General features: G+C 41.6%; 1 long non-coding RNA gene across 4 annotated transcripts in view; it reads right to left on the minus strand.

Annotated features, from left to right (window-relative positions):
• Positions 1–902: 902 nt before the first annotated feature.
• LOC117244119 overlaps positions 903–18,646 on the minus strand; it is a 120,621-nt gene continuing 102,877 nt past the window's right edge. For 3 of the 4 annotated variants that reach the window (XR_004496607.1, XR_004496604.1, XR_004496606.1), the window contains exons 5-6: positions 2,409–2,569; positions 903–1,640 (exon numbers count right to left, since the gene is read on the minus strand). This is a non-coding gene — a long non-coding RNA (uncharacterized LOC117244119). Of the gene's footprint in view, positions 1,641–2,408; positions 2,570–5,366; positions 9,656–18,646 lie in introns of those variants that run through there. The other variant, XR_004496605.1, reaches the window with a different exon arrangement.

Below are 18,646 nucleotides of genomic sequence, written 5' to 3' on the forward strand. Positions count from 1 at the left end.
TGGGGAAAAGTCCACTTGGTGACTTACCCATAAAGGGGGATGGTACAGGGAACATGAGAAGCTTCTGTACAAAGGTCTGGAAATATGTATTTGCACAGAACAAAAGGAAAATGGAAAATAGGCCTTAAAACACAAATGAGTTAAAAAAAATAATTTTCCTGGCTCAGAATTTACTATGAATAGATCTTTTCAGACCTAAGCAGTGCTAAGAAATTAAATGCTTCTCTGAAGTCAGGTTTCACCTGAAAAAAGGTGTTCCTTTTTATTTCTCCTTCTCTCACAAGCTCCAACTCCTTTCTCTTGCTTCTTCCCCTTTCTTCCGACACTAAGTAAAAAATTTTAAAAAAGGAGTGGAGCTGGACAAGTTTGATAGTTGGACTCAATTCTTACATTTGTAAAGAGGGTTTTTTATCAGAATAGCTAGCACAAATTGAGAAAACAAACTAGAAATCTATCAACAACAACAACAACCACCTTTGTGGTTTTATGTGCAGATTGAAAGAGGCGTGAAAACAGCCTGTCTCTCTAATATCCCTTTCCTGTGTCAACTCACTTGGAAAACAAAAAATCCCTGCACTAAATAAAGTTCATGGAATGTATTCTGAAGTCATCTCCCTATATTTAAAACAGATTTCTTTCTCATGTCATCCTGAAGTGATGTCAGACATGATTTTGACTTGAACCAGATTAGAGAGCTGGCAGCTGTTTCAGTGCTTGCTCTGCCAAACTGGATTTACCTGGAATCAGGAAGTCTTGATGGTACAATCTGAAAAAATCACTTCTGTAGCCCTGATGGTTATGGGCTATAAAATACCCTTAACAGATAATAATAATCATAGTAGTAATAATAATAACAGAAACAGCAACTACAGATGGAAAATATATTACTCCTTACCTAAAAGCCTAGGATCACTTTCTGCGAGATAATCAAGGCTGAGCTGGAGAATTCTGCTCCAATTTCCATCATTATTGACTGTGTGTGATGTGTCACTTCTCCAAACATGTCGGCACACTTTATATAACTTTTGTAACCTGTGTAACACTGTGCTGTTCCTGGTTAACAGAGACCAATTTTTTGTCAATATGATGCTAATCAATATATTACAGGAGTTGACTGCAGCTGCAACAATCCCAAACATTTATTAATTCCATCAGAAGAAAGGCTGAGTACAAAAGCTGTAAATTTACCCAAAATACCCACACAGGCTTCTAGATTTCATCCAGTTTAATTTTGCATGCACAGGCTTTACCACAGAACTAAGGATTTACACACTGGCTACTTGCTTTGAATGAATTACCAGCAAAAGTCCAATTCTGCTTAGAGAGTTAATGAAATTCACAGCCACAAAACCGATGCCGTGTTTTTAAACACTCCAAGTATTGCATTTGTTTATCAGGCTTTATTGACAAGAACTCTGCACTCAAGCCCAGGGCTGAGATAACTGAAAAGGGTCTATGACAGGATGTTAATTCACTTCTGCAGAGGAGAGGCATCTGGGAGGGTTCCTCGTTTTACAAGTACAACTACAAGGTACATGTCAGCAGAATTCCTAAGGGCCACAGCTCTGGAGTGCCACAGGGCTGGATGCACTCTCCATGCTGCTGCTTCTCAGATCTTTTTGATATTCTCTAGAGAGCTGCTGAAAGAAAAGATAGCATTTCAAACATTTTATTGGACACCCCCAGAAATCTCAGACAGATATCTGTGAGCATGTCTGAGTGAAAGCCCACCTGCAGAGTTGTAAAACACTAGCTTTTAAAATTAAGGTGATTTTCTCCAGTCTTGGGGCTGCTTAACATAGACACTGCTTCTAAAGACAGAGAATTCTGTCCCTGAAGAGTTTCTTCTTCCAGCTACAAGTTGGAAATCCAGCCCTGGAGCAAAACATGGAATCTTAAGTGCAAAGATGCCTGAGTGCCTCCTGTCTTTCAGGGGATTCTCCCAGGCAATATGTTCATGTGGGATTTAGAGGCTTTAGTGCACAGCTCCTTGAACTTACAAGTACAGCCACAAAAATCACCCAAGACATTGCTTTTTGTGTCATCAGAGTGCTACTGTTCCCTACACCAAATCATGGCAATGCTTTTGGCCTCATAAAAACAGTTCATGGACACCACTCATTTCATGGCTTCATTTAGCATAACTTAGGTTGTGAAAGATCTTTAGGATCATCAAATCCAACCAGTGCTTCCATCCCGTGCTGGAATTTCTTTATGTTAGCTGCCAATATTTCAGAACTAGTGGTTCATTCTAATGCCAGGCATTCACAGACAGAATGAAAACTATCTGGGCTAGGATATGGGATTCATTCAGAATGCTTTGCTGACCTGCCTGATCAACAGCCTTTTACACTGTTAACATGATGAAGTATTAGATGGAAAGCAGTGAGCTGTAGTTAGCTGCTTACCGTGTTTCCGGTTGAGAAACATAAGGTGATGTCACAATTTAAAACCTGACAAAATGATGAAATTTTGAATTCCCAAGTGTTGCACAGATTCCTTTCAATGCTTGCTCTGTCACCTTGTCTTGCTCAGTGAGAGGCATGGACTGCGATCAGATTGTCTTTCCCTGGGAATGGAGAGAGTATCTGATACATTCTGGCTCTGAGCCCCACTGGATTTCCCTGAAATACCATTCAGTAGAGACAATTTCCTTTTTTATTATCTCTTTTTCATTACAGTGTTTTCAATTGTACCTCCTTATACTTGCATGACTTTGTTTTTTCACACAGGAATCTTTGCAAACTGTTGTGTTCCCATCAAGGAAAGGTAACAAACCCCACCAAGGCTCTGCAGAAAGGGTCAGGGTCCCTGTGACTCAGAGATCTTGCTGGGAGAAATGGTTTAAAACGGAATTAAGGTCATTGGGCTGAGCAAAGGGAAGGGGTGAAATGGTTCTTCACATGCAAGGCCCAACTCTGATTTTAATGCAAACCACCAGAACTGTACCACCACTTAAAAAAGGTAACCTGTGTTTGTAATGATAGCCATTTAAAAGAGGCTGGGTAGACTGAACAGGAAGAAATAGATTAATAGATCTCCGTGTGAGCATAATTGATTTTGGGAATGTACTCCACAAACCCTTCACCAATGATTTATCTTCATTTGGGGGGTATAACACTGAGTTCAATCAGGTCCTCAGAGAGACATCCATCAAATACATCATCAGCAAAAAGAAGTTCTGCCTTCTCTTTCTATTTTATCTTTCCTTTTGCTTTCATATGACTGAAACAAAACAGGAGATAATTTTTCTTCTTTAAAAGAAAAATAAATCACTGCTAGTTATTGAAGTAATTCTGGGACAAGTAACCCACCAGTACATATAACAATTGAACTTCCCCTTTCTCTGGGTGGCAATTCAGCAGCCAAGAAAGTTTGGAAAGACACGAGGCAAAGGCTGCAGTAAGGTGTTTCAACAGGTTTAGGAAAAGGTGGGGATAGAAAAGAACTAGAGGGGAATCATCAGGAAGCTGCAGCCAGAATTAAAATTACTTTAAACATTCAAATATGACAAAAGAGGATGGAATAAGAACATAATGGTCAGGCATGAAATGTAAAAAGTAAATGTCATGCTATGTCCCAATCACTGTCTTTTTGATTTATCTACTTTTCCTGCATTTACTTAATTGTCAATTCTGAGGAAGAGCAATACAATTCTTTGAAATCCCATTTAAGAAATGCATGGACAGCATCTGTTTCTGGGTGTGTAAGCTCATTGAAATAGGCATCTCATTTATCATATTCCACCCATAATTATTTTGTGACATTAAAATAACACTGAACTCCATCAGGGCAGAAAGCAAATGACAATTTTAGGAATATTTCCCCCACTACTTGCCTTGCTTTTCATAATTTTTGGCTAATCAGGTGTGTGCAGAGGATACCTGTGATAAATACAGAGTTCAGACACTTGCAGTTCTGTACCTTCTTCCTGATAGCAATTCAGACACATGGAAAAACTGAGGTAGGAAGGCATTTTTGGTGATGCTGCAGTCCAAGCACCTCTCAAAGCACAGTCAGAACAGGTTCCTTAGGACTGTGTCCAGTTGGACAAAAAAAAACAACAAAAAGGCCCAACAACCAAAAAAAACCCCTTAGCAACCAACAACTGGAATTCCCTGAAAATCAGCTTATATCCATTGCCTCTTACCCTGACAAGATTTTGCATTCAAAGCAACTCAGGGCAGCAAATAAAAAAAATAATTTCACTTTTTCTCTCAAGTTCAGAAACCCAGAGCTGCAGGTAGAACTGTCAGTGAGTTCTGAAGTCACACTGCCAGTCCCTATGCTTAATCTACAAAAAAAATGGAATGTGATTAGTCACAATGAAATACAATCCCCAAGTAATTGAGACAGATTCAGATTTAATTCATCTTTGCAAAGGAGTTGGAAAACTTGATGGTGAAAAAGGTAATTTTTCTTTTATAAAACAGCTCCCAGCATGAGAAGGGAATTTTTTTTTCTGTATAAAAATGACCTAACCTGAAAAGAAAAATCCCTCAACAATGGGAAACCTGATCCTGCATGAAAATGTAGCAGTATAGGAATTAAATCAGTAAAATATCTTCAGCTTCTGGAAGACTGAAAATTGGGAATAATTCTCTGGTATTCTCCTGGAAAGCTTAGCAGCACTAGTGAAAAGCAAGGTTTTCCTGAAGTTCTGTTAAAGCATCCTAGGCAAAATAACAGGGTTTAAGCAACTATTCCTGTGTTAGCTCTGAGAGGGTGAAGTGCTTATTGGTTCTGCCTCAAATGTGTGTGGAATAACACAGCAATGTGTGTGTGGGAAACAGCTGGGGATGGGAATTCCTCCTCCAGCCCTTCTCCTCTGGTTCTGGGGCAGATCTCTGCTATCAATGCTCCACTTCCCTGGATGTTACATACATGTGTTTTGGTGCCACTGGGGCACTGCTCCCTATCTGTTTGGGGGACCGAAAAGCAAAGGTCTGTTTAATCAGTAGAATGAATTATTTTGCAAAAATGCAGGAATCAATCTTACTTTTAAAACAGAAGTACTCCCATTTGTGATCATCCAAGGAGTTGGTGGCAGAAGTCATGTTCCTTGGCATTGATGGCCAAATGTTTTGCTCTGAGATTATCCATGGAGAATAATTGCATTAAACCTTTAGTGTGTGATTTTTTACAGACCAATACATTTCAACTGACAATTTCCAAAGGCCAACCACTGTCAAAACCTACAAATAATTAAACTTAAAAACAATACAGATCAACTATTTCTCCAAGGCAGTTGCCATGAACTGGTCACTGAACTGTTTTCTGTGTATGCAGGGACCTCAGCTACACAATGCCCTGTTAGTACTCTACAAAGAAGTAGGAAAATGTAGCTTTATTCACTATACAAAATCTCTATTAAAATGTATGGTCCTTGCCTTCTATTTTATGAATATTTAAAATCTGTAAGTCCATTTTTTATGTTCTCCATCACCGAATACCACAATTCCCTTTGTGTTCAATGTGCTGATTTATTCCCACTGACACCAATAATAGGTAATAGAAAAGACACCACAGCATAATTAATTACCATGGGTGTTAATTAGATGTTACACATGGGAACAAGACAGATGGCAAGACAAACAGGAGTCAGACAGACAGGTATGGCTGAGTACCTCACACTGTCCTGGAAAGATGGATGAGGCCTCTCTGGGTGTGTGAGCTGATAGGGAATGACCTTCGCTGATGGAGAAGACACACTGCACTAAGAAATATTAATGATGAGACAAGTACCAGAAACTTCAGGTACAGGAGAGATGTAAAACCAAAGGAACAAGCAAATATTTCCTCAGCTCCAGTAATTGAAATAAATGGAACATCCCAGCAGAGGAAGGGGATGGCATCTGCAGTGAGTGACAATGATCCCATGCTGAAGGATGGCTGGTGGCTCCCCACAGCTGCTGCTCGCTTTGCTTAATCGTCTCCTGACAGGAAGAGTGATAACATGCCAAAGGCTTCTCATCCTTCTTTTTATTTCGCTCTAATTGCTATTTTACTTTTCAAATAATTGACAGAGCTTAGTTATGCATTTTGTATTAGCCCAGTAGAGCTGTAGCTATGGGGAACAGAACCCAAGTAGGATCAAAAGATGGACCCTGTGCTCCTCCATCCTGGCCATCCCATCACCACGACCCCAGTCCCTGGCAGTGAAAAGAGAGAGACAAAAAAGAGCAAATGAAATATTTCCTTTGAACTCCTTGCAGGAAAATACATCTCCTCAACCCAAAGTTTTTAAATGTCTAATTCACACAATCTGGTAGATGAAATTCAGTGAAGAGGTTGCCCCTTTCTAGCAGGAAGGGATGTGTAGTAATGGTATCCAGATGCTGCCCAAGACATTAGAACAAACTGATCCCCAGTTTGATTCCACGGGTGCCCTGTCCTTGTTCTTTCCCACCCCAAATAAGCAGCATCAAGCCCACTGGGTTGGGTAATGGTGTTTCAAGGAGTCCTTGGCTTTCTGAGCCTCCCTTCATCTACTGCCTGAACTGCCACGTGCAATCCTGCATTTAAAATGAATACAACAAGCAGGTTGTGTCAGGCAGCAGAGAGCTGTGCCAGCTGCAAGAGCTTGTGATTTATTGGTTTTGTCCAGTGATCCACTGGGTGGGGAAAGCCCAGGGATAGCCCAGGGATACTGGGCCCCAGCCTCAGCTCCCACTGCAGCTCTGCACCCACCAAGGGGCTGGGACAGGCTTTGGTGTGACAGCAGTTTTAGGGTTCCTGTCCTAGGACAAAACAATCTTGTGATGGACTCTGTTACCTCCCAGCTGAGGCTGATGAGAGCCTGTCTCTGTCTGTCTGTCCCTCTGTGCTATGTGACAGTTGATGGAAGTCAGAATGAATGCCCAATTCCTGCCCAGCTGGAGATGACAGTCAGCTGCTCCTTGCCCCAGGGGGCTCTTTTATCCTTCTTTAGCTTTTGCAGACAGACAAAAGTGATCACAGCTTTTCCTTCACCCCAGGGGTATTTCACCAAGCACATCTTTATGCCAAGCCTGGCAGGTTGTTTCCATATTGTTTGGATGAGGCAGTGCTGTCATGATCCACTAACACAAGCGGGAGTCGTGAGAGGTTTGTTTGATCTCAGAGTGCAAAAAGGACACCAAGGGATTTCAGTTTAAATCACAACAGCAATAAGGCACCTTTATTTTAGTGCCAGCAACAAGGGTTGTGCGATAGATGAGAGGGAAAGAAAGGGAGAGAGGGAGAGAGGGATAAAGAGGTAAAGAGAAAAGAGAAAAAAGGGGAGGGTTATAGCTACCAACAGACGAGACGGGGTCGCTGGGGTCTTCTTCTGTAGGGAGAGCTCTCTCAGAAAGTAACTTAGAAAGTCACTTTCATAGTCTGTTTCAGAGCGAGGGGCAGCTGGCCAAGAGGTGGGGAGATGCACAGGCTGTTGTGGTGACACCCGTTGCTCTGGGCAGCAGGTGTGAGGTACAGAACAGGCTGCTCCTCACCAGCCCCTGCTCAGCAGCAGGAACGAGGGCAGGGCACTGTGACAGCACAGCAAACACCTACAAACAATCACCTGGGCAGCATCCACCTCAGCCAGGCCAGAACCCCTGCACAAAGTGCCCTGGGGTCTGCAGGGTCTCGGTCTCTGCTCTTGTGATGGTTGTGAGGCAGATGAGGAAACGTCAGACCCTCTCTTACAAGTGTGTGTTTGATAGAAACCCCAAGCAGAGCCAGGCTCCCACTCAGAGCATGGCTCACCCACATCTTTATCCTGACAAATACTGAGGCTTACCAGGGCCAACACGTAATTAAACAGCCAACCTTGGCAGCTAGCAGTAGATGCTATTGTTCACCAGAAACTTTCTCCATATCCTAAAAAAGATGAAGTTTTCCAGGTTACATCCAACGATTTCTCTCAAGGCTTTCTGTGGAACTGATTTCCACTGAACCAGAAAGCAGCTAATCAGCTGAAGGCTCTGTGGTGGGCAACTTGACAGACAGTTAATAGATTTAAAAATATTTTTTCTGTGACCTGCCAAAGTTATTTAGTTTCCCTTCAAGGTTTGTAATACAGCTCTATTCGCTGATTTATTTAAATTATTTTCCAGTATACCTTGAAAATCACAGAAAATAGAAATAAATGGATAAAGCATGGAGTGCAAGGATGCATTGCTCTGGACTGTCTCCTTGGCTTCATCTTCACATAAGCACAGAAACAATGAGTCAAATGTAAGGAAATTGGAAAAACATCGGTTTAAGCATAATCAATTACTTACATGTTACTGAATAACAAGAACAAACAATACATGTGCAGTTCAAAGAGAAATCTGGATTTTTCGTGCATCTTATAGAAAGATGGGACCATTATCAACTACACAATATTTTAAAATGACTGTTAACATGTAAGGTCTTACAAAAATCCCACATTCATCTCTCTGGTTTCACTCTGTGAGTTTTGAGGGAAACCCCACCTCCCACCCAGCAAGGAAAGCTGAGGAAACTTCAGCTGATATATTACAGCTATAAAACTCAGCACATAAACTGTTGCATGGACTCTTATACATTTAGTGTAGCAATCCTGAGATCTCTATGACAACAATCCCAACAGATGCTCTCTGAATCCTGCTGCTGCACAAGGCACTTACTGTGCTTCTAATGGGAAAACCATTATGCTGATTCCCACAGATTATTTTTGGAGTGAGAAATTACTTGTTACGATATTTTACTAAGAATATGGAGAAGGGGTTGCACTGAAACACGTAAAATGAACTAAAATTCGAGACATCTGAGTACAGAAACAAATGTAGGAGTTCATGGTGATGTCAGTGCTCTCCTGCCCCTTCCTTCCTTCTCTCCTATGGAAGGTCATTAGGAATTGACTGGTTTGGGCCCAGCTTAGCTCCAGGAAGCCCAACCTGGAGTTCAAGCTGCATCATGGTCCGAATTAGAATTAGAGAAGAAAACCCCTCCTCTTCCACTCTGGCTGGGTTGCTCACCATCCATATCCCCATTTGCCCATTTATTTATGATAAGAGATCAGTGGAGTGCTGTTCCAGTTTTCTTCCATGAGACTGGAAGCAGTCAGAGGTGGCTGTCAGTCCCTTTCTCCCACTGCCAGGACAGTGGCCACGTGCACCACTAAAGACATGAGCAGAGTCCTTTAAACTGCTCAGCCCACAAACCCCCATTTTCTTCTTTTTATTTTTCTGAAATAGGAATGGATTGAAAGCAGGCTCCCCTGTTTGCAGCAATGCCTGTTTCCATGGCACCCAGAGCAGCAGCTGATGGCCTTGTTATAACAAAAACTCTAATAAATTTCAACAGATTGCTGGGAATTGCTTTTTTATTTTCCCTAAACCAAGACGATCCTCCATTCCTGGAACCACCTCCTATATTGTCCAAAACTCTATGGTGAAGTCAAACTCTTCATAGTGATGATAGTTTTTAAACAAGAAATAAAATAGAACATACATCCCTCAGAGAGAAAGAGAAGGAAAAAACCCAAACCTTATCAATTTTTCTTAGTTATCACAGACTTGACAGAGCTCTAAATGTGTTTTGTCTGATGAGTCCTCCCAGTGCAGCATCTGTTCACAGCCACTGAAAAGCAACCATGGACAGGCTCAGAGACAGAACATCTCCCTTGAACTGTGCTCCTGAAAAGCTGATAAGCTGCTGTGCTGCCCTGTGAATTTTTGAAAAGACATTAATGAACATGGGTATTTTACACTCAAATACACTTTTCATCACTCTGATATTCATTTCTGTAAAACCTTATGAATATGTAGTATTGTCTCTTACTTCTTTTTAGGGTCTTCCATCCCAGGTTGAGTGATTTTTAGATTTCTTTGGTTTGTAAGGTGCTGAACCTGAGGATCCTTTGATTTGATGGACAATTATAACTGATTGAACATTGAGGAGCATTTATGATACTGGGAAAAGCAGTGGAAGAGAATTGGCTTTTCAGAGTTGCAAAGGTAGCTTTAAAAAATCTGCACATTTTCCCTCATGCTTTATTAATTATCCTGGTGACAGAAACCCTGTATTACACTGGCCTGGAAAGAGAATCAGATTTCAAAACTGAGGAGAAAACCAAAAGCAGTACTCAAATGACTATAAGGAGAGAAAAGCAGAGGAAGCAGTACCAACACTGCATTTGAGAATTCAGTATTATGGAAGATTCTGTGCTAAATTCAGAGTAGCTGTTTGCCAGAGATGTCCTCAGTGTTGAGCATTACCAAGTTTTTATGTTAAAGGGCATCAACAAATGTTTGATCTAAGCATTTCTCCATGTCCTGGTCTCAGTTCAGTGCTCGACTCTTTGTACCCCAGCACCTCATAGATGGTGACACAAGACTCAAATATGTCTTTCCCCAAAGAACCTGCAATTCAGTTAATTAATTATACAAATAAAGATCCTGCAGAACCAAAGAACTGCATATTCCTGAATGTGTGTCTTCTTGGCACACTGTAAAAAATACAACTGAAAAGCCTTAACTGAATTTCAAAAAGAAACTACATTTAGACTTTAACATTTCTTTATGTACAAATCTTGTCAAAGGTAACTGTCTTACAGGTAATTACAGAGAAAAACATCCAGAAATAAAATCACATGAGCTTAACCAAACATCACCTCAAAGGAAATGATCTTTGGGAGCCACAGGAAGGAAAATATGGATAGGGAATAAAGTGAGACCGCCGTTCTTTAGGAACAGTAACTTAATCACTACAGCTACTGACAGATCATTTCACTATGAGAAATAACATACATTAAAAACCATAGAGGAGTTTCTCAGTGTTTAGGGAGACATTGCTATAACACATCTAAATTATCACTAAGAGGTTAGAACTGCACTTTGGCACCCCAGGCTCTAGCATATGGTGTGCATCCTCACTTCTTGAGGCGCTGCACAGGCACAGGGAGTGTGTTCAAAGAATACACAGCCCCAGCAAGTCTCCATTTCGTCCACAAAGGGCTTAATAAAATGACTGAAATTACTCCAGTTTAGCACATCATTATTAATCATTTTGCAGCCCTAATAGTCTCAGGTTCAGACATTAAAAGGACAATAAAACCACTTAGAGGATGTGTTCTCTCCAGTTAAGAAGCATGATGGAATTCACCAAACTTACTTCAGCTTCTGCAGAATTGCCAGGAACATTAATAAACTCAAGTGGTTGAGCAGTCTATTAATTTTGGACAGTGTGATTTATATTCTGATGCTCTTTAGAAAGCTGCACAGACAAAACTCCTCACTGACTGATTTTGTGCACTGTTCCTTGCACTCCAGTAGTTCTCCTTCCACTCCCTGCCCTGGCTGGACTTTTCCCCTGGAGATGAGAAGTCCTCTGCATATCCTTACTCAGCTGTGTCCTGCCTGCTGGAGGGGTCCAAGCAAACATGCCAGTGATGGAGCATTTTCCTCCAAATGTATGGAAAACGTGACCAAGCAGCTTCCTCTTTTTGCTTGGATAATCCTAGACAGACTGCTCCCAGGTGTGTGGGCATCCACATCCTGCCCTCAAGCCATGGAAAAACTGCCACCCTGCTGACTGAACTCCACCTTGGAGATCTCTATTTTTCATCTTTCCTGTTTGTTTGTCAGACTGAAGGATTGATACAAGCAAGGGATTAGCGTTTGGTTTGTTTTAAAATGCTGCAAAAACTAATTTTGCTGGCATGGCACATGACCCATCCTCCAGGGAGGGACACTGTGCTGCTGTCACCATTTTTGCCATGACATCTTTACCACTGGCTGAGCAGGACAATATTCAATATCCAATATTCCTCTCAGCACAGCCCTTCCTCACCTCATTGAAAGCATCCCAGCCATCCTGTTGATCTATGTTGGCTAAATGGCAAAAAACTGCATTGTCTGTCCCCTCCATCAGGCTCCTCTGGTGCCATGGGAGCTTTAGATCAAACCAAAGCCATATAGTTTGTCCTGAAATTATATACATTAAATTTTCAAAATACATCCCTGCAGCAAGTTGTACTAAATACCACTGAGGGAATATTAAACAACTCCAGAAAGATTTGGAATTCTACCTAATTTGTGTCTCAGGCAGGTAAATTATTAGGAATTTGCTATCAGAGAGTAAAACATTTCAATCTTCCACAAGATAATAGTAATAAGACACGACAACAGCTGTAATTTGTGCATTAGGATAGATCAAAAGAGCTGCTTAAGGGTGTGACAGTGGCTCATTTGCCATGGCAGAGTGTGACATTTTGTAAACCTGTGACATGGCTCAAGCTGTGCTGTGCTGTGATTGCTACACGTGCTCCTTTCCTCCTCTTCCCCACCTTGCTGGGGAAAACAATTCCTACACCTTCAACTACAAAGCAAAGTAAACGAGAGGGAGAGATTATTTGTGCTTGATGTGTTCTGCTTCTCACCCTCTATAATTTAATCCAATGGTGCTGCTCCACACAACTGATGTGATTTACTGGACTCTCTAGCAGCTAATGTTTTTATTTTGAAATTGTTATTTTATTGATTAGATTTTTCATATACTTCACATTTACTTGCTTCTATCTCCTCCAAAACACTTTCCACACTTCATTTTGTCCACAGTGCAGTTCTACCTACTTAAATATTGTAACACGTTATTTTATACAACATAGAATGAATGCAGGGTTCATGGTCAATTTGAAAGATTAAAAGTAAGGTTTAAATTCTCCTAGCTGAAAGTGACTTCTGAAAAAGTTAATTATTCCTCTTTATCTCAGATTTACCCCTTAAAGCTGTCTGCTAAATCACAAGAGATCTGAAAGGATTTCACTCTTCACTCCTGGCCACAGAATGGCCCAGCAGAATTTTAAAAGCTCAAATAGCGTGTGAAATGTGAAGAGTTATTGCTACTATTTACAAAGTACCAGGAACAAGTCCTGCTTTCAATTATTCCTGAAGATACTCCACTGAGTCTGATCCCCTATTGCCCTGCATAATATATACATTTAAATCTACACCAAGTGGGTTAGAAAGCACTCCTGGTCTGCTCTGCACACATTTCAGCTTGAAGGGACACTGATAAAGAGCCACAAGAGAGACACTTGTTTCTAACAAAGATGCTTTAGGCTAACAGAAAATATTATCAATAAACCTTCTGTGCATTTGAGGAGGGGAAAAATAAGCTGAATTTCTAACGTGCCCTGTCAAGGCAGCTGGCTGCAGTTCTCATTGGGCTGAATGGGATGTATCCGATTTCTGCTGAAAACAGAGTAGAAATGGAACACCAGTTTCACAGAATATGTTATTAACATCTCTTATCTCAGAGATTATTATCTCATCTAATATGATTTCTGGAGCGGTATCATCCCTGGAAAATCCCAGAGACATGCAGCCTGTGGCTGGGAGAGGTTAAGCACAGTTGTGTTGCCTGTACTCACAGAGAGAGCAGAGGAGAAGGAAAAACACCTGCTCAGGTCCTCAGGGCACTCTTCAGGTGGGCATGAGAAGGATTGATCCCGAGAGCCAGCTCCTGGCTAGACAGGCTGGAGCGGGGTGAGCATCGCCCTGCTGGGGGCCAGGGGGGAGAGAAGGGTTGGTGCTGGCTGAGGGCCACCCACAGCACTGCAGAGGGTGCCAGCACTGGGCACTGGGTGCTCTGAGGAGAGTCCAGAGCCCACAGCTGGTTGCAGTGGGTCTGTCCAGCTCCAGAGGCTGGGAGAGCCAGCAGAACTGAGGCTTTTTGGGTGCCTGACCTGTGGGAATCCTCCTACAGCACATGGTCTTGTCCTTACGAACGGTGTCAGTGCTAACAAACAAGAAAGCCCTGCATTCTGTACAGGAGTGAGGGGAAAGTTCTGTGGGATGTGCTGTGGAATATCTGCTGCTCGTACACGTGGTAAAAAAACACAGGGTTGAATTGGGGTTTGACAGCATTCTTAAAAGAGAACTTTGGAGGAGGAGGTTTGTGTCAGCTCCGTGACACGACCTTTGCAGCAGCCAACGGGCTGATTAGCTCAGCAGCCCATCAAAGCCTCACCACCACCACTGCCTCCCCCACATCCTTCCCCAGGGCTTTGCTGCCAGTGAGTTCTGCACAAACTCGTGCCTTTCCACAAGCCACTTGGGGTGACAGTCCAGAGAATCCCTTCTCTTGTCTCTGCTTTCCATGGAGCTCGTGCACCTTCCCCAGCTCGCGTGGGGCTGCAGGTGAGCTCACCCAGCACCGCCTGGGCACTGGGAAGGACACCCAGACACCTCCTGGAGCCACAGAGCCTCCTGCCAGGAGGGAAGGGGGACAGGGATGGCTGCTGAGGGCTCCCAGCAGTCACCTCCATGCCCCAACACCCCTGTCCATGGCAGAACAAGGGTTCTGGCACCTTGCACAGCATTAGGCACAGTGGGAACACCTCCACCAGGATGAAATGTTTCCATGTTATCTAATGAGGTGTGACTTAATAAATAAGTTAGAGCAGTACAGGATGTTATAACGCAATCATGCTGTAATTAACAATTTTTGTCAATGCTACAGGAAAGGAGGCAGTGCTGAAAGTAAGCTGCATTTCCAGCATTGCCTGTTCCTCCCTCCTCCTGCACAAAAATCCAGGGATGACTTCTGCCAAGAGAAATGGAGTCAAATAGCTCCAGACATCTGTGAGCCTTGTAGTGCACATTATTTTCCTAAAAATTAAACCATGGATTCCACAAAAAAGTATTATGGCTTTTCATGCAATAGGATACCAACAACACAGCAATGACATCATAAATAGAGAGACTGGGGAACTGCTTGCAGTAGAATTCATTTGGCCTCTGTTAAATGGATTCATTTGGCCTCTTGGTTTTTCTTTGTTAATTCTTCATGAGCTGATTTGAACAAATACTACTTATTTGACCACTAATTCATGCAAAGATGTTTCTATCTATAGACCACTTGCAAATGATGCACTGCTACTGCTGCCTCAGTGTAAGCAATCACATAAATTTTATATTATGAACTCTATTTCCTGATCAGAGACTCGCTGAAAACAAAGCTGAAGTGCACAAGAAGTGTCACATCTGTTGTGACCAAACCCCTGACCATGGGGCTCAGTGAGAATTCTCATCTCAGTGCAGTTGTGCTCATGTATTCCCAGATTCTTGGTGCAAACACACTTTTCTATCAGTACAACTGGCTGGAACGATTGCCATTAACTTCCCAAATGATGAGTTTTTGGAGCACCACTTTCAAATAATATTACAATTGCAAGTATAATGTGAAGTTTGTGACTACAGAATAAATCCTGCTCTTTTAAAATAATAAACAAAACTGACAGGATATTAAACTGAGTCTCCATGAAAACAATTCTCTGTGGTCTCCTGTGCCAGTTCATTGGCTCAGAGCTTGATTAGACACTGCCATCGAGACCAACCCAGAGCTAAGAGCTCACCCAGGGAGGAGAGCAAGGAGTCCAATCCAATTTCACCCCAAATGATTTTTGTTTGCTCTTTGTTTATTTGTTTAACACTGAAAAACTATTTGTTTTAACTCTTAAAAGCTCTTTTAACTTTAAAAGCTCTTTGTTTAAACTTTGTTTAACACTGAAAAACATAACTTCGACACAAAACTGCCAGAAAGTTTTTGATCTGTGAGACAAAAGCAGGAAAACTTAAACCACTAAAAAACCACAACACCAAACACCAAAGATTAAGTACAACCCAAAAAGGACTGGAACAGTTAACAAGCTGATCCTGTGTAGGTGATAAACTATTAGTAGGTATAATCAATTAAAATAAAATATAAAATATCATCACTTAAAAGCTGGTCTTAATAATTCTTCGTGTTTTGTCCCATAGAGCTTTTGCAATTGCAGGGAATACTTGTGAAATACATTATGGATGGGAATATTCCATGGCTGTCTCTGTGTGGGACTGTAATGCTTTCATCTCCTGCTGTATACAACAAACACTTATGTACAAAAGAGATGAGGGCAGCTTGTGACAGAACAAGGAACAATCTCAGGCTTTACACTGACACATTGTTCAGACCTGCTGTAACACAGACTTGAAGAATGAGGGGGGATTTTGTAGCTGCAGCCTGCCTAAACCCTGAACCCAGCCTCTGGAGACACAACCTGGCAAACTGGGATGCCATAATTGTCCTGCTGCCTGTAATTTATCCATCCTAATAATACACTTACATTGATGCCAGTCCCTGAGCAATAATCTCCAGACTCCACAGTCTCATATGCATAATTCAAGCACATGATTAAGATGACTGGATATTTCCTGGGGGGAATACTTCGATTTAGGTTCAGTTCTGCTCAACTTTGCTACAGACAGAACTAGCTTCTACACATATCAGAACACATAGTAAGTAACAAATTTCAGATTTTGTGGGGGGGACATATTCATATCACTGTGACAATAAACCATTTATACTGCAGCTGATTAGGTTTTGACACACCAGTGAATGAATCAAATTTCAAATCTGATGCAAAGCATTTTTACTCTTCCTTATCCCTTTCTTCTATCCTTCCTTATCCCTTTCTTCTATCCTTATCTTCTAACAGAAGTTTTCCACTTCTGCTAGAGTTTTGATCATCTATCCCTGTATTGCAAGGAAAATCTCTAACTTTTGCATTTTAGCATGTTTTTCATCTTTTGAGTAAAGTTATTACCTATTTTCAGCCATATTTATTCTTCATGTAAGTGCAGCCAGGATTTCTTTTAAAATGTCCAAGAATGCAATCAATTACGGGTCTGACCTGCTAGGAAATTCTTTCAGGATCTGATACAGAGAACATAGGAAACACTCCAACAAACCTGAAAATTCTTTAAGGGGGTATGAAGAACAAAGTAAAAGCTTGCTAGTACAGGCAACAGGGAATAAAGACACTGATGGAGAATTTCACTAACACGGTATGGTAAAAGTTATCAGCAGCCCGACTGAGGGAAGCACAAAGTTAGGATTTCCTTTGCCAGAATAAACAAGTGAAAATAACTATTCTATCTGTGCTGTGAGTTGTGCCTCCCACTCTGGTGGACAGGAGGCATCTCCCTCTTGCAGAGCCTGTAAACCATAGAAAGTGCAATTTCACCAGAATAAGAATTTTATAACTATGGCAGATTCGGCAAGAGCAGCAAGTTTTCTGAAGGATTTACTTATGAAACTCAAAGTCATTCATTTAGAGGACTGGAAATGTCTGCTCAGGCTTCTGGCTGACCCTTGAGGCACTCTTTGATCTCCAGGGAAAGAGAGAAGAGGCCAGGGATCTGCATGAGCTGGGGGCTGAAGCAGTGCTGGAGCCTGGGGATGTCACCCACACATTCACTCCTGGCAGAGCCCCCGTCACCCCCATGGGGTCTGGGAGAGCTGGAACACAAACCTCTGCCTTACAAACTCCACCTGGGATTGCTGACTCTCCAAATGTCCCCTCAGACCAGGGCTTTTGGGTTCAGCTGTTGGTTTTACTCACACATTGAAGCACAGTGGCAGAGGTTTGTCCCTCTGCTCCAAGCCACGCTTCACAACTCTGCATCATTCTGAGTCAGTAGAAGTAGCAATTCACCTGAGACTTTCACAGGCATCACACTGACCCAAAGCAATCCCTTCAAAATTCTGTGAGCATTTGCAGCATCCTTATTATTCAGCATTTCTGAGCTGCTAAATCTGGGAACAGCTGTGGATAGATGCTCGGAGGATTAGGCTGTACTTTGCTAATAAGACCTGACTGCAGCATCTCAGGAAACACTGAAAGTCATTCTATAAATAGTGAAGGTTTCTGTTACAAAATGCTTTTACATATATTAAATCAAGATGCTGTAATTAAAGTAACTGTTTCAGAGGAACAGATAATAAGGAAAAAGTCATTAATAATCTCTTACCTCTTGTGGCTCTGGGAAAAGAATCTGATTGAGTCTAGCTAAAAATGCTCTGCAGTTGAAACAAAGTAGTTATATTTTCACTGGTTTAAAATAAATTACTGGTAGAGAAAATGATAAGGAAAACATACAAGTCTATTAGTAATACACACTGCTATAGGTCTTCTAAGGTTTTCCTAAGCATATCACAGTGTTTTCATAATCACAATCAAAATAGCTGGTTAAGCGAGTGATGTAATTTAAATTACAGAATTAAAATGTTTCAACCATTTTCCTGCAGATTTGGAACAGCTCCTTAAAGCATCTGAAGTGCCAGTGGAGTGCCAGGATTCTCTGCAGTCAGTGATTGTCTGCTGTTTGCAATCAGTCTCCACTTTGTCACTCTGCTTCCAATAAAATATTAATGCAATCAGATGAAATTATCCCCCTTGCAGCCCCACGTGTCCTTTGGAGTCAGTGTTGTGTTTGCTACTGCTCCAAGTGGCTCCATGGGGCTCCAGAGGAGCAAGAGATGCTGAGAGATCAAAAGGTGACAATTCAAAAATGATACTTGAAGCAGCATTTTAAATATGTCATGGCATTATAAAGTACAGGGTCACTCTGTCCTAGGACACAATTCCTGAGATGCCAGAGGCTTCCTGGTGATGGGGAATATTTGAGATACCCACCACACTGTTGCTTTTGTCCAAAGAGGGTTTCGGTTGTCAGCAATAAAGCTGGAAACCATGAACATCAAAAATCTGTAAAGAAATTAAGTTACCTAAACAGCACAGTGAAGTAATTAGTCACAATTAATGGAGCTATAAATTATAAGTGATTAAAAATGAGGTTTAGATAAAGACAGTGAATTTGACTAAAAATGT

This window comes from Parus major, chromosome 3 (genome assembly GCF_001522545.3).
Source record: "Parus major isolate Abel chromosome 3, Parus_major1.1, whole genome shotgun sequence".
In the NCBI taxonomy this organism is placed as follows: Eukaryota; Metazoa; Chordata; class Aves; order Passeriformes; family Paridae; genus Parus; species Parus major.